The 15293-nt window shown below is 43.2% G+C and overlaps 1 long non-coding RNA gene across 1 annotated transcript in view; it reads left to right on the top strand.

Annotated features, from left to right (window-relative positions):
- LOC310843035 overlaps window positions 1-15293 on the top strand; it is a 201569-nt gene that overhangs the window by 104180 nt on the left and 82096 nt on the right. Inside the window, exon 2 of the long non-coding RNA XR_014563479.1 lies at window positions 13684-13971. This is a non-coding gene — a long non-coding RNA (uncharacterized lncRNA). The remainder of the gene's footprint in view (window positions 1-13683; window positions 13972-15293) is intronic.

The raw sequence follows: 15293 nt of genomic DNA, 5'->3' as shown, positions 1-15293 counted from the left end.
TCCCCTCCCCTCCCCTCCCGACCCCACCTTGCCTCTCTCTCCCTCTCTTGACTTAGGGGAACTTAACCTTTTATAAATGGGAAGATGGTACCTTCATGCATTTTAAATGGCTTCATTCTCCCATTCTCGAGATCAGCTCAGGTGGAGAGATGGATAGAAAAAAATAATATTGGAGCACTGGCATTTATTTATTAAGATGTTTGCCAAACATTTTGCCCTTAACGCACCATAAAATAGAATAAAATCTGCTGAATCCTGCTACTGCTATTCTCAGCAGCGTGAGTGAATATTTTCAATTCGCTTTATGGAAATAAATCAAAGCATTCCTGGGCTGTGATGTTAAAGCAGGTGCAGCTTTTCTCTCTGTGTGTGTGTCTGTGTAGTTTAAAATTTTGCCTATTTGGGGTAATTTGCACAGCCTGTGGCCTGTCATCCTGGGCTGATCACCCAAAAGAGCCTACAAGTCATGGTGGAGGGACAGTAGCAAGGAGGGTCCCTAAAGAGCAATAAAGCTCCAATGATGTCTGGGATCAAACTGAAACCTTCTATCTCGGGCTCTGCCCACTCCTTGAAAAGTCAAAGGGTTTAAAGGCTTCTTGCCTGGAGCTCCACACTCTGGTTCCATGGAGCAGAAGGTGCTTGAAGGCAGTGATGCACACTGGACCTGTGTGCAGTCTTTGTCCCAGGTTCAGGGGCTTGTGTATCGAGGCCCCGTGACCACCCTGTTCCATGAGGTGCATATAACTAGACAACACGTGGCATATTGGTTTTGGGATCAAATAAGGCCACAGCTTCATTGGTTTGGCCATAGGCATTGTGGTAAGCAATAGCACATGTCCCTCACACCCATTTGCTGGGAGTGTTTCTAAGGGTGAAACTGGTGGAGGGGACGCCCTATGACCTAATTCAAATCAGGGTGTTCCCCCAAGCAGTCCCCATAGGAGGAGTGGTATGTCCCTAGCCTCCATCTGGGCATTGGACAGGAGGCACTCCTCCTGGATCCTTATAACAGGATACCCTTACAACCTCCCCTCTGAATAAGACTAGGCTTACCCAATGCTTACCCCAGATAAGTGGGTGAATGGACTTGTAGCACTTCTAGTTTAGGAGGTGTCTCTGGCATCTTTGTCGCAAGACGGTTTCAGATCTTAAGAGGTCTCTGGATCAGTGCCTCTCCATAGGCACCACTGGCCTGACTGTGATATTCTCCAGGTGCTGTTGGTCTACAACTTCCATAATCCCTGATCCTGCTGCTGATGGGAGTTGTAGTCCAAAATATCAGGAGGGCACCATGTTGACTACCCTTGCATTGAAAACAACTGCATCAAAATCACAGTGCTGGCCATTTAGCCATTCCTTTACCTCCAGCAATTCCTGCACAGCCTGTTGTTGGAGGCATCAGCAAGACAAAGGACCGTTTCCAAAAGAACATGTTTACATCCTCTGGGAGTGGCTCTTTGAGTCATTCCCCAGACTATATCTGCTCAACCACACGAGACCAGATCTTCTGGAACCAATTTGCGCAGACGATGAGTTTGGAGGAAATATTTTTGCACACATGAGCACTTCCGAGGAATCACTTCCGCTTCTGTTCATGGTTGCAACATTTTGCATTGGGCTTTAAATTGGCCTCAATCCAAGCACTTAACTCATGCACATGCCAGCAGATAGAGCTTAGTCCACTCAAAATGTCTCCCAGTAGGTCTTCTTTCAGGCCTTCATCTGCAAACAGCCCTATTTATCCCCTAAGAATAAAAATTCATGTATTCCCAAATTCAAAGAGAAACTGTGGGCTGGCTTGCCTGTTAATTCTTTCCATTATTTTATTGCCAGCTGGAAATAATCAATTTACAGGATTATTTTTTTTTACAAAAAGGAGGCTAACAAGCAGCAGCAGCAACAACAGCAGAAGATTATGTTTTGTTGGTGGACAAAACTTTTCCAAGTCATCATCCGCTCTCCTTTGCCGTTTGTTTGTTTGTTAATTTTGCTTGCTTTTTTTTTAAAAAAAGAGAAAACATGTTTTCCCCACCCAATAAGGATCCCATTAATTACATTCCATTCTTTCCACTTTGATATCTCATTAAAATCTTATAAATGATCATGCAGTGACCTTGAAGGGCATGCATAATACATGAAAGTAAACCTGCAGTAAAATGTATTCTTTCACTCCTGACTGCCTTCATCCCACATTTCATTCTCCCATCCCCAATGACCCCAATATGGGGAGCGGGTAGTTAACGCTGGCGGAGTCGAGGTATGCAATGGTGTGCAAATCCACTAACTCCATTAGCTTTTCTCTCCTGATGACAGCTGCAATATGTTAATGGCTTGTGTTTGGATGCGGCGGGTTGCCGCTGCTACTTAGGGCTAATTACCATAAGATGGTGACAACAGGTGCAAGTGTCGCTTCGCATCAGCGTCAGGCTGCGCGAGCAAAAAGAGCGAGAAGCACCCAAAGGGAACTCACAAAAGATGCAAACTTTAGTCAGCAGGCTGCAAGTCTCTGAAGAATCCTCTGCGATAATGACCTGTGTGTCTTCAAGTCTCTCTCTCTCTCTCTCTCTCTCTCTCTCTCTCTCTCTCTCTCTCTCTCTCTCTCTGCCTTCTCTACCCAAGCAGGCAGCAGAGGGAAGGGAAAGGTACAAGACAGTAAGTGCTTCCACACACGGAGCAGCCCCCCAGTCATTGCTGTTCTGCTTTAAGCTGCAAATGAAATAGTATCTCTGTTTCCAGTCTTCTGGGATCCAAATGGCCTTAGTGAAGCACAAGCTTGACACAAGTCAACAGTGTGATACTGCGGCAGAAGAAGAAGCCAACACAATTCTAGGCTACATCAACAGAAGTGTAGTGTCCACATCAAAGGACGAAATAGTACTGCGCTATTCTGCCTTGGTCAGACCCGACCTAGAGTACAGTCGTACCTTGGTTCTTGAACAGAATGCGTTCCGGGAGTGGACTCCTGGAACCATTCAAAAACCAAGGCATGGCTTCTGATTGGCTGTAGCCAGTCAGAAGCCACGCGGAACATTCAGCTTTCAAAAATTGTTCAAAAAATGGAACACTCACTTCTGGGTTTTGATCGTTCAGGAGCCGCTTTGTTCAGGAGCCAAGGCATTTGAGATCCAAGGTACGACTGTACTGTATCCAGTTCTGGGCACCACAGTTTAAGAGGGATGTTATTGATAAGTAGAGGAGGGTGATCAAGGACCATTTTGAGAAATGGTTGAGGGTATGTGTAGAGCTGCCATTTTTAAAGAAGTTGTCGAGCTTTTTTTGGCTAAATCTCAAAAAAAAGAAGTTTTTTGAGCTATTTATAAGGCAATTTGCCAAAATCTAGACTTACAACATGGGTTGCTATCCACCCAGATTTTCCTAGACATTTAAGCTATTTATGCACAGACTGTTACTGACCACGTATTCCGGTAATTTCTGGACATATGGCAACCCTAGGTATGTGTAGCCTAGAAAAGAGAACAATCAGGCGATACGGCAGCCATCTTCAGATATCTGAAGAGCTATCACATGGAAGGTGGAGCAAGCTTGAGTTCTGTGGCTTCAGAGGGTGGGATCTCAACTAATGGGTTCAAATGGCAAGAAAGGCAAACCCCGACTAAACATTAGGAAGAACTTTTCGGACCGTAATAATTGTTCGACAGTGGGACGGACTCCCTCGGAACGTGGTGGACTCTTCCCCATTGGAGATTTTTAAACAGAGGTTGGAGGGCAATCAGTCAGGGATTCTTCAGCTTTTGATTTCTGCAATGCAGGGGGCTGGACTAGGTGACCCCAGAGGTACCTTCCAATGCTAATATTCTATGGAACTAAGTGGACACTTCCACTTTTACCACTCCCAAATTTTGGGAGTGGGTGCATGATTTTTATTTGGACCCTGGTGTGGAGGAAAGGGGATCAAAGAATCCTTTTTTCTCTCACTACACTCCCAATTGTGAACCCCCCCCCACTGCTGCAACTGGGAGAGAGTGGGAGAAAATAAACATACAGAAAAACAATTATATTTGGAAGAAGAAAGGTTTCAATTAGTGGAGTTGATTCTTAGAGGCAGACTGTAGAAAAGGAAATGGGCATGCCATACTACATAAGTCATAAAGGTAAAGGTAAAGGGACCCCTGACCATTAGGTCCAGTCGTGACCGACTCTGGGGTTGCGGTGCTCATCTTGCTTTATTGGCCGAGGGAGCTGGCGCACAGCTTCCGGGTCATGTGGCGAGCATAACTAAGCCTCTTCTGGCGAACCAGAGCAGCGTATGGAAACGCTGTTTACCTTCCCGCTGGAGCGGTACCTATTTATCTACTTGCACTTTGACGTGCTTTCGAACTGCTAGGTTGGCAGGAGCAGGGACCGAGCAACGGGAGCTCACTCCGTCACGGGGATTCGAACCGCCAACCTTCTGATCAGCAAGTCCTAGGCTCTGTGGTTTAACCCACAGCATAGCTGCCCCCAAACCCACTGACCATCTGGGCAAGAGGCCACCGACACTGGGGAGATTGTGCAGCTGTTCCATCATGCTAAAAAAAATGGACTTTCTGAGTTCAGCAACAACAAACTGAAGCAGGCACAAAATGTCTTGTGCCCTGTGTCATGAAAATGCTCTGTAAATGTGAGTGGCTCTTTTGCAGTAAATATGCAGTTGGGAGGAAGCCTGCATTTTGCAAACCTTCAGCCTTTCACCAGGGACAGAGCCCTTTTCCAATGTCCTTCCACCTTAGAAACCGCATGCGGGAACATCACTGCCTTACATTAAGGCCAGGGGCAAAATCAGCTATAATTAAGAGGCACAGAAGCAAAGAGCCATGAATGAATGAGGGCACAGAGGTGAGCATTGACCAGCACATCTACCCCATATGCATCATGCTAGTAATTGGGAGAAGGCTTCTGCAAGATGCAGTACTTTCAAATTAATAGGTATGCCTTCGTGAGTTATCTAAAGTTACGTTTCAATAGCATGCCTTTATGGTGCAGCTTGAGCCAAAGGCAGAAGATTGGAATCTATCCAGGACTGCTTATTGAATAAAAGTTTTCCGAAGCTGCATTTATCGCTTTGACTCCACACTGGAGTCCCTGTAATTTCATACAGAGCGAAAACAGTGGGGCATTTCAGTTCTTACACTTGCAATCTCATACTATGGGTTATATGGAATTTAGCCCCTTTTTAATAGCAAGAAACCTCTGCGTGCTGAATCTGAGCAGAGGAAGGACACCCCAGGGTGATGTTGCTTTGCTCTTTTGCCTTCAGCAATCTGCTTTTATTTTATTCACCGGGCTGTGGGAAGCAGTGAAAAGTGACTTCAGACCCAGGTAAAGTGGTACCTTTGGTTAAGTACTAAATTCGTTCTGGAGGTCTGTACTTAACCTGAAATTGTTCTTAACCTGAAGCACCACTTTAGCTAATGGGGCCTCCCGCTGCTGCCGCGCCGCCAGAGCACAATTTCTGTTCTCATCCTGAAGCAAAGTTATTAACCTGAAGCACTATTTCTGGGTTAGCGGAGTCTGTAACCTGAAGCGTATGTAACCCGAGGTACCACTGTAATTGATATGTATGTCTGTCATCACTAAATATGCAAAGGAGCATTATTTCCATAAGAACCAATATACCATATCTACCATATTCACTTTATTAAAATAACTTGGTCTAATAGGTAAAATGTGTAAGCAGTTTAAGATGTTTCTCATTGCCCTGTTGGCCTGAAGACGCTTCCCTGTTAGTGAATATTCAGGTTCTAATAGTGGGAGAGCAAGGACTGATTTATATGCTGGAAATAACCGATAGTCTGATGAGAACAAATGCTATAGAACCCTACTAAAGCACCTCTTAGCTGTCTCTTATTTTTATTTTATTGCGTTAATTATTGCATATTACAGTGGTACCTTGGGTTAAGTACTTAATTCGTTCTGGAGGTTCGTACTTAACCTGAAACTGTTCTTAACCTGAAGCACCACTTTAGCTAATGGGGCCTCCTGCTGCGCCACCAGAGCACGATTTCTGTTCTTATCCTGAAGCAAAGTTCTTAACCTGAAGCACTATTTCTGGGTTAGCGGAGTCTGTAACCTGAAGCATATGTAACCTGAAGCGTATGTAACCTGAGGTACCACTGTACTTCTTCCAACATCCTGCAAGGGTGGTTCAGATCTTCAGAGAGAGCCATTCTGATGTTTGGAGCTGCCAGGTGGTGAAGAAAAGGCTTATCAGTGGTGGTGCCCTGGCTGAGGAACATGCGTGGCACCAACAGTGTTTTACTTTTTCTGCCAACTTAAAATGTACATGTTCTCTTAGACATTGATGCAAGGTTAAGTCAATGGAATCTTCTGCAGCATCTTCAGAATCTTTAAAAGGGATTTTTATAACGACTTGTTGTTCACTGTTATAGTGCTAATGGCCCTTGTTTGAATTCCTAGGAGTTATTCCGTGTAGGGATGGAGGGAAAATTCAGTTCAGTTGACATTTAAGGATGTGCCTGTCTAATTTGAACTTTCTGAAAAAAGATGGGAGTTGAGATCCAACAACTTACGGAAGGCACCATATTGAGGAAGGGTAGTTTAAGTCACAATTCTTCTCCAATTCTTTTATCATTCACCTTTCATATATGCTTGTCTCAAATGACGTTTCCTAATGAAAATGCTATTATGTGTATGTACGAAATCCAAACTTGATTTCTTAGGCGATAGATAGGATGCTAGGAATAACACATCACAATAATATTGCTGCACAAGCCCGCTTTTGTTTGTTTCTCTGCCCTCCTTTAACTGTTTTGCTTAATTCCTTTTTATACGGAAGGAACGTATTAAGCAGGCTTCCTTCTCGCCCGAGAAGGCATTCTGTTACTGTCATTTTATGGGACCAGATTGGTCTCTATTACATTCCCCCTGTTGAGACGTAGCCAGAATGAATTGTAACTGCAGTATGTCCAGCTGTTTTGTAAATAATTCCCATTATTCTTCACATAGTCACTAGAACCTGTGTCACTTCCATCAAGCTCTCTCAGTGGTATGTGTTACCCAAAGCTATTGATTCTGCAGGGATGGAAAGGCCTTTTGTAGAGAATATTGTGACATAATTTGTCTCCATCTCAACAGCTCACTAATTTATATATTCTGGTCTCCTCCAAAACACCCTTTTTGGCTTCTTCACTAAATCAGAAGCAATCTCCCCCCCCCCTCGTTTCTCTCTCTTCCCATTATTTTGCATATGATTACATTGTGCACATGTGATCCCAAGATCAGCACAATTTTATTTATCAAGACGGGCTAATTTCCTAGCTGTAGGTGCAGAGGCGCCTCTGATCATGAAGTTCAGTCAATAAGCTGACTTGAGTAAGTAAGCAATTATGCACTGCCTCTGGGAACATTCTCCCCCACCTTACCGATTTTTGCATACTTGTTATCCCAGGAAAGTATCTGAGAAATTAAAATCCACCATGATCAAAGTTTCTTGTTTTTTTTTCTTATCAGTTTCCCTTAGCTGTAAACACGGTGCTTGTTACAGTTACTCTGAACACAATTTACAAGCTAACATGTCACTGCTGTTTATTATATCACTTTCGGCAACGCTACCATCTTGGTGCTTCTAAGCGTGAATCCATTAACAGTGATCCAGTTCAGCACTGGATACAGATCTAGGAATGCATATGTTTAAAAGGGCAAGTACATTCTATGTTCTGTTCAGCTCATCCACCCAGATTTTATGTTCAGGGTGGGACTAATAGAACATACGTGGCTATTCAAGAAAGGTGCCCTCAGAACCTGTTAGATACTGGGTCGTCTTGGGCAAATAGTGCTTTATCCTGGAATTTCCTCATCTGCGAAGGCCGATTGACTATCTCTACTCCAGTTTTCAGGAGGTGGGCTGAATTATCGGAGCATTTTGTAACTGATTGTCAGCTCTGTGGTTAAGGATATCAGGAAATTTTGGTGGAAGTGGGGATGGAAACTGCTAATGTTTGTAGAGCATGAGACTCTTAATCTCAGGGCCATGGGTTTGCCCATGGGTTGGACTAGATGACCCTCGTGGTCCCTTCCAATGCTATGACCCCATGATTCTAGGATCCCATGACAGAACAGCAATAAATAGGGAGTACAACTGGCATTTGCTGTTGTTGCTGCTTTGAGTCTGCAAGTGATACGTAACTGATTATGTTTACTTCCCCGTTTGAATTGTGTTTCCTATGCAATGAAATTAATGGGGTGGAATGATGTGATTAACCAGTAATTTACATAATTATATAAATGACATAATTTTGCAACAGTGGACAGTGAGATGAATATCACAGTTGTTGGTGGAATACCAACTGCAGCAGAAAGCAAATACAGTGGTACCTCTGGTTACGTACTTAATTCGTTCCGGAGGTCCGTTCTTAACCTGAAACTGTTCTTAACGTGAAGCACCACTTTAGCTAATGGGGCCTCCCACTGCTGCCGCGCCGCTGGAGCACAATTTCTGTTCTCTTTTTTTTAAAATAATATTTTTATTAATTTTCCATCAAGAAAAAATACATATCACACCACATTACAACTTTCACAAGTTTTCTCTTTTTTGGACAATTTCTGTTCTCATCCTGAAGCAAAGTTATTAACCCGAGGTACTATTTCTGGGTTAGCGGAGTCTGTAACCTGAAGCGTATGTAACCTGAAGCGTATGTAACCCGAGGTACCACTGTATATGTGACATATACAAGGCAGACTCGCCATCTGCAGTTCTGGGAAGCTTTCAAAATTTCTTCTGGATAGAAGTGCTGTAATTTTAAATGATGTTCTTTGACAGCATTCAATAGGGCAGTGGAGGGAGAATTTGAGAAGAACCAGTACATCCAGAGCACTACCAGTCTCACATCAGCCAGGGCAGAAGTTTGGAGAGGGACAGTTATAGGAAAAATAATTGTAAAAGCTCCAGGGCTCGTGTATTTTCCCTCCCTTGTTAGAAGCACATCAGGGGAATGGGAGGCCTTTGGCTCCTGCAGACTCTCCAAAGACACCTCAAGCTCTCCCCCTTGGAGAACTTAGTGTTATGAGACAACATACATCTGCTGTAAAATAAAATAAAATAAAAAATAAAAAATAAAATAAGGTATGTTTTCCTTCCCCTGCCAACAACAGTCAGTGATATAGAGTGTTGAACACACAACATTGTATGCCACACGATATGGGTAAGTATTTTTGGATGTTACAGAATGAAAAGGTGACACTGGCCTGTGGGTGACTGCCGCTTTGGGCATGTATGATTTAGGAGTGTATTCAATGTTAGTCCAACACAGAGCAGACCTGTTGAAAATAATGGACACAATGAACTTAGGTTCATTAATTTCAATTGGTCTACTCTGAGTAGGGCTGTATAGAACCCATTGGGTGGCATTCAACGAAGCATACCAGTTCAAATTAATAACTCCAACTTAGTCATGTTCCTTGATTTCAGGGGGCCTACTCTGATTAAAACTTAGTTGACCTGACCCCACAATGCCTAGTTCTGGCCTGTAAATGTAGGCTTCCTGTAGCTATAGCAGCAGTTCTCTGCCATGCTCTTGGAAGCACAAAATGAAGTGTTGTCCTCTTTGGCTAGCTGTCTCAGATGTCCATTCAAGTGCTCCTGATTGTCTCCTCTTTCCATCATTCTTTCTCACAATAGGCTCTTTGCCAATTCTCTTGATTAACTTGTCAGTCTTCACAGTATCATTCTTAACCTTTGACCCAGGAGACAAATCACTGTCTTGTTAGCTCAGCTCTTTTTCAGAGGAAATCGCTATTTAGAGCGCACATGGCTCCTTGGCAGATCTTTCACTCTCATCATATCCAGGCTGCTTCCTCCAGGATCATTTCCCATTTTTGTGGTTGTATTCAGGCATGCGAGTCTGCAATGTAAAAACACTTGCTGTTTGTCTCATTTCAACACTGACTCCTCTCTCTCTCTCTCTCTCTCTCTCTCTCTCTCTCTCTCTCTCTTTCTTTCTTTCTTTCTTTCTTTCTTTGTCTCCTGGGATGTAGAAATAGTGAGACATCCATAGAGAACGGCTCTCTCTTGTACAGTGATCATTGGCGATACATCTTGTTCTCTCAAAATGGCACCACTGTGGCCAAGAGCTCACAGACTCAGAGGTACCCTAGAGCAGGGCTGGGGAACCCCTTTCAGCCTGAGGGGCAAATTCTATCCTGGACAGCCATGCAGGGACCACTGGCGGAGGAAGAGGGGTGTGGTAGGTGTAGCCTACCCTGGGTGTCATCCCTGAGGGGGGTTGACATTGGTGCGTCAGCCCCCTGGGATGCTCTTCGTGGGCTCCACCCCCCTGGGACACTCGCCGCTTGACATGGTCGGTGCCCCTGTGGGTGGCTAGCCCCAGAGCAGCTAGCTCTGCCTCTGCCAGGGACCACATGCAAGTGGTGGGCGGGGTCAGAAACAAAAGTGGGTGGAGCAACAAATGTAAATAATACCTTTATACCATAGACTTGTTTCTGCACATGCTTGCGTAGAAGAGTTTGGATTTGATATCCCGCTTTATCACTACCCTAAGGAGTCTCAAAACGGCTAACAATCTCCTTTTCCCTTCCTCCCCCACAACAAACACTCTGTGAAGTGAGTGAGGTGAGTGAGGCTGAGAGACTTCAGAGAAATGTGACTGGCCCAAGGTCACCCAGCAGCTGCATGCAGAGGAGCAGGGAATCAAACCCCGTTCACCAGATTACGAGTCCATCGCTCTTAACCACTACACCACACTGGCTCTGGTGTACCCACCTCTGCTTTCCATCCAGCCAAATAAGAGTTCAGGGGCATGTTCCACTCTAGCTAGGCAAAAACACTCAAGTTGGGTGTGGCTGGGGAGGGGTGCAGGGCCAGACAGAGAAACCTGGAGGGCCGCATTTGCCCCCACCCCCAGGCTTGAGGTTCCCTGAGCTACAGCATGACATCCCCAGCCGCTTTTAAGCGGGTGGATCGAAAGCGACATTAGAACCAAGTGCTCCTTGAAGATTGGAGGCTGTGCTCTGCGTGGCTCGAACTGCGGACAGCCGTTTCGAACTAACCCATGAAAAATAGGTTAAAGCTCTAATGGCGGTTTTTGTGGTGCACTCCCTGGGAGTCAACAGGGGCAATTTGTGGGCTTCCAAGGGAGTAATTTGGCATTTAGTTAAGTGTAACTAGTGGAATAACATAAAAGAGATATGATAACACCTCTGAGCTTTGCATTAGTTATACTTTGTCAGGTGTGAACTTTACCGTGATGAGCCACTTAAACTTTTATGGAACCTCAGTGTACAGACGCATCAGGAAAGGTGTTTTACTGTAAGAATAAAAGTTAATTTGCCCTGTTGTATATTCTCGGCAAGGAAAGTAGCCTATATAAAATAAGTTATGGTATATAGAGCGACTGGCAAAGGTTTTTTTGCAAAAGTCCATGTGAACTGGCAGGCTGTAGCCTTTCCGCATTTATCATGTCTTGTATGTCTAATTCCTAAACAAACGTTAGCAATCCCGTTTCCCTCTTATATAATATTTTACGGACTTTTCGAGATTTGTAGAGTCCTAGAATTGTAGAATTGGAAGGTACCCTGAGGATCATCTAGTCCAACCTCCTGCAATGCAGGAATATGCAGCAGTCCTGCAACCTTGGCGTTATCAGAAGTGTAAGACAACAGCTAATAAGACTGGACTGAAAATAAGCAGGAAGATTTTGATAATTGTGCCCCTGCCACGATGGACACAGTAGCTGCTTTTAGACACAAAGCCTTAACTTCCTCATCTAAAAAAACAGAGTATCTTTAAAATTTCCGAGGTTATGTATGTGAATAAAGGTAAAGGGACCCCTGACCATTAGGTCCAGTCGTGGCCGACTCTGTGGTTGCAGAGCTCATCTCACTTTATTGGCCGAGGGAGCCGGTGTATAGCTTCTGGGTCATGTGGCCAGCATGACTAAGCCGCTTCTGGCGAACCAGAGCAGCGCACGAAAATACCGTTTACCTTCCCACCGGAGTGGTACCTATTTATCTACATGCACTTTGACGTGCTTTCGAACTGCTAGGTTGGCAGGAGCAGGGACCGAGCAACGGGAGCTCACCCCGTCGCGTGGATTTGAACCACTGACCTTCTGATCGGCAAGTCCTAGGCTCTGTGGTTTAACCCACAGTGCCACCCGCGTCCCAGATGTATGTGAATGGTGCACTCTTAATACTCAGAAGTGTAAGGTTAATAATGAACATGATGATAAAAAGGTTATTGTTACTAAGGAAAGTCTTTCAGTAATAGACTATGCATCTAGCCTGAAAATTAAGGTTGAGGAACCTGTGGGCATCCAGTTGTTGTTTGACTACAACTCCCATCATCCCTATACAATCTTCACACTGCCTTGGGCTGATGGGAGTTGAGGTTCAACAACATTTAGAGAGCCACTGCCTCATCCTTGTGGTAAACACACCGAAAATTGCAATCTTATTGGATCACGTTATAAAATAAGCTCAGGATATGCTGTTCTTAGGACTAGTGTAGAACTATTTTCCTGGTGCATCAGACATTTATCTAAATGGTTCCTTTTTCTCTCTTTTCTACATTTTAAATATTTCATTGGACTGTTTTTTTTTTAACCTCCAATTTCTGCTGTGCAATTGATTTAAAAAGATGTGGCATACCTGTGAGCTCTTTAGAGACCCTGCAAGATAGCTTTCAATACATTCTACTTCAGGAAATGCAAAAAAAAATCTCTAATTAAAATAACTGCATGGAGGTTGGAATAATAAGTGCCACTTTTCAGGATGAATAAACACACTTCGGAAAAGTTGAAATGGAAATAGGTTTTGACATAACCTTCCTCTCGTCTCCCAAATACTTGTTCCAGTTTGTATATATAGCAAAAAGGTGGGTTTTTAAAAACAAAATAAAGAAGTCAAGTTAGCATCTTGCGCATATTGCAAAACCAGTGGGTGTTTCTAATCACAACCCTGTATATTTAGCTTTTGGTAATCTATGCATTGATTTACGAAGGTCTGGTCCTCTGGGAAGTGTCCACAAATTCACATGATCTCCCCCAAGTGCTAGATTGTGCACGGGAGTCCTTTATTTATCTGAGATTTGTTTTATTCTATTTTTACCCTCATGCAGCCAATCAGTTCTCTGGTGACTCAACATCTGAGGAGGCTCAGAAGCACAAGTTATTCCAGCGATTCTATGGAATAAATTAGGTTCTTTAATGCATTTGCTGATCAGACCATGGAATAATTTATTCTGTCTGGATTTGCTACCTGGATTTGCAAATTCTGAAAAGGTCCACCACTTGCAAGAGAGCAAAATATTTGCAGTCCTGATATAAAGATGCTTGTTCTTTGATAGCCAAACACTCAGTGGTTGCATTACCAAAGTTTGGTAGCCTAGATGTGCAGCTCCACATCTTTTTAGACAAATGCAAAAGCTGCTAGGTTTTCAAAATATCACGTTCTGAATTTTGCACATTTGTTGTTTTCGTTTCAAAAGGCATTTGTTTACCTAGAATGGCCACTGTGAAAATAGGATGTTGGATTAAGTTAGTTTTTTGCTATCTCTTTTTGTGTTCTTATGGCTATCTATGGTATATATCTTGTTTAATACATACAACAGTTCTCTAGATTGTAGCCCATATGTTTTGTAGTACGAGGTAACAATCCAGTTTATCAGGATTGTTAATTTACACTCTTCTTTACTCTTTTTTCTCAAAGGGATAGAAATGACTCACACCCTATTAGAAATTCACTATAAACCAAACTGGGACATTGAAACTCTGCATATATTGAAGTGACAATATGGATTACAGCCTTGCTTTCCTTGGAATGGGAATCTGCATACAACAATATTCAGCATATATTGTCATGAAGCAAACAAAATCAGTGGTGGTTTTCCTCTCAGAATTTAAGCAATGAGACTCGGTGAAAAAGACTAGAATCATGATGAATACAGGTGTAACCTGAAGATAACAAGATGTATCATGCACATGTGTTTACCACTAGGTAAGATATTTTTATTCTTATTTATCCAAATATATCATTATGTAGGTATAAAATGTGCAAGAAAGAATTTCTGTGAAAAGATGTCAATTGGGAGGATAATTTCTTCAGCCAACAAGGCAATGCAAGCTTCCTTTATAGAAAATGGTTTCTAGCCTGCCAAATTGTTTTCACTCATTTTAATATTGCAATTAACATTTTTGTAACCTGCCTTTGCCCACATGGCAAAGAGATGGTAGGAAATCCAATGAAACAACAACAATAACAAAGAGGCCATACTTGAATCTATGTGTATTCACTTAGAAATAAATCTACCAAATTCAATGACATTTGCTCGCTGTGGGTGTGAACACACACATTTTGGGAGGAATTCAACGCCATAGTAAGTTAAAGTCCCTTACTGGTGCACTAGTTGTGCTAGTCTGCATGTGCAAGAGAAGGCAAGCAATCTAGGACTGCCATACGTCTGGACATTACTGAAGGTAAAGTTCACACCTGAAGGTGCTGTTTTGGGGTCTTCCTAAAAAAAAGCTCAGCAACTTTCTGGGTGTCCTGATTTTTACTTTTTGAAATATGGCAACCCTAGACGCCTTTACCCTGGTATGGCTCCCCTTTATCACATACACAGTCCAACAAGACAATGACAAAAATCAATATGGCTAACCTGATCCAAAACACCCACCCACCGACTCACACATGAAAAAAAGATCACCACAGCCAATCACAAACAAACAACCACACCCTAGGTCAACCCCAACCTCTCTCACCACCAAAGGAACACAAGTGAACAGCAGAGAACCTGCACAAGCGACGCTGACACAAAACCCCACATGTATTAAGTATAATAGAAACATTGCCACCCCACCCCCACTCACCTTTCCCCCCCCTCCACCTCTTTCCCCCTCTTCTTCCTAATGTCTCAACAAATGAAACTGACCTGTAAAAAATGCGGCTTGGAAAGAGAGAGAGAGAGAGAGACATTGCACATACTTTTGTAAACCAAGAAAATCTTTAATAAAAATACATTTTTTTAAAAAAGAAATATGGCAATCCTACAGGAAGCCAACATGGTTATCATGGCTGGTTGCAAAACAGATTGCTGTGGTCCTGATATTCCTGTTGCACAAGTGGTTTCATAACAAGTTTATGCTAGTGCAATTGTTGCATTGCATTTCATATTGCACAACCATTATTCTCACCCTCACACTAGCAAAACAGCTCTTGCCCCAGAGGTATGATAACATTGAATTTGGGTCTTTTCTTGCATCTAGCCAGAGGTGGAATGGTAACTCTTGGTAGGTAAAAAAGGTAAAGGACCTCTGGAA

The sequence above is a fragment of the Podarcis gaigeae genome (genome assembly GCF_964106915.1).
Source record: "Podarcis gaigeae genome assembly, chromosome: 4".
In the NCBI taxonomy this organism is placed as follows: domain Eukaryota; kingdom Metazoa; phylum Chordata; class Lepidosauria; order Squamata; family Lacertidae; genus Podarcis; species Podarcis gaigeae.
The sequence above is the reverse complement of the archived record's forward strand: the minus strand, read 5'-3'. Positions and strand labels throughout refer to the sequence as shown.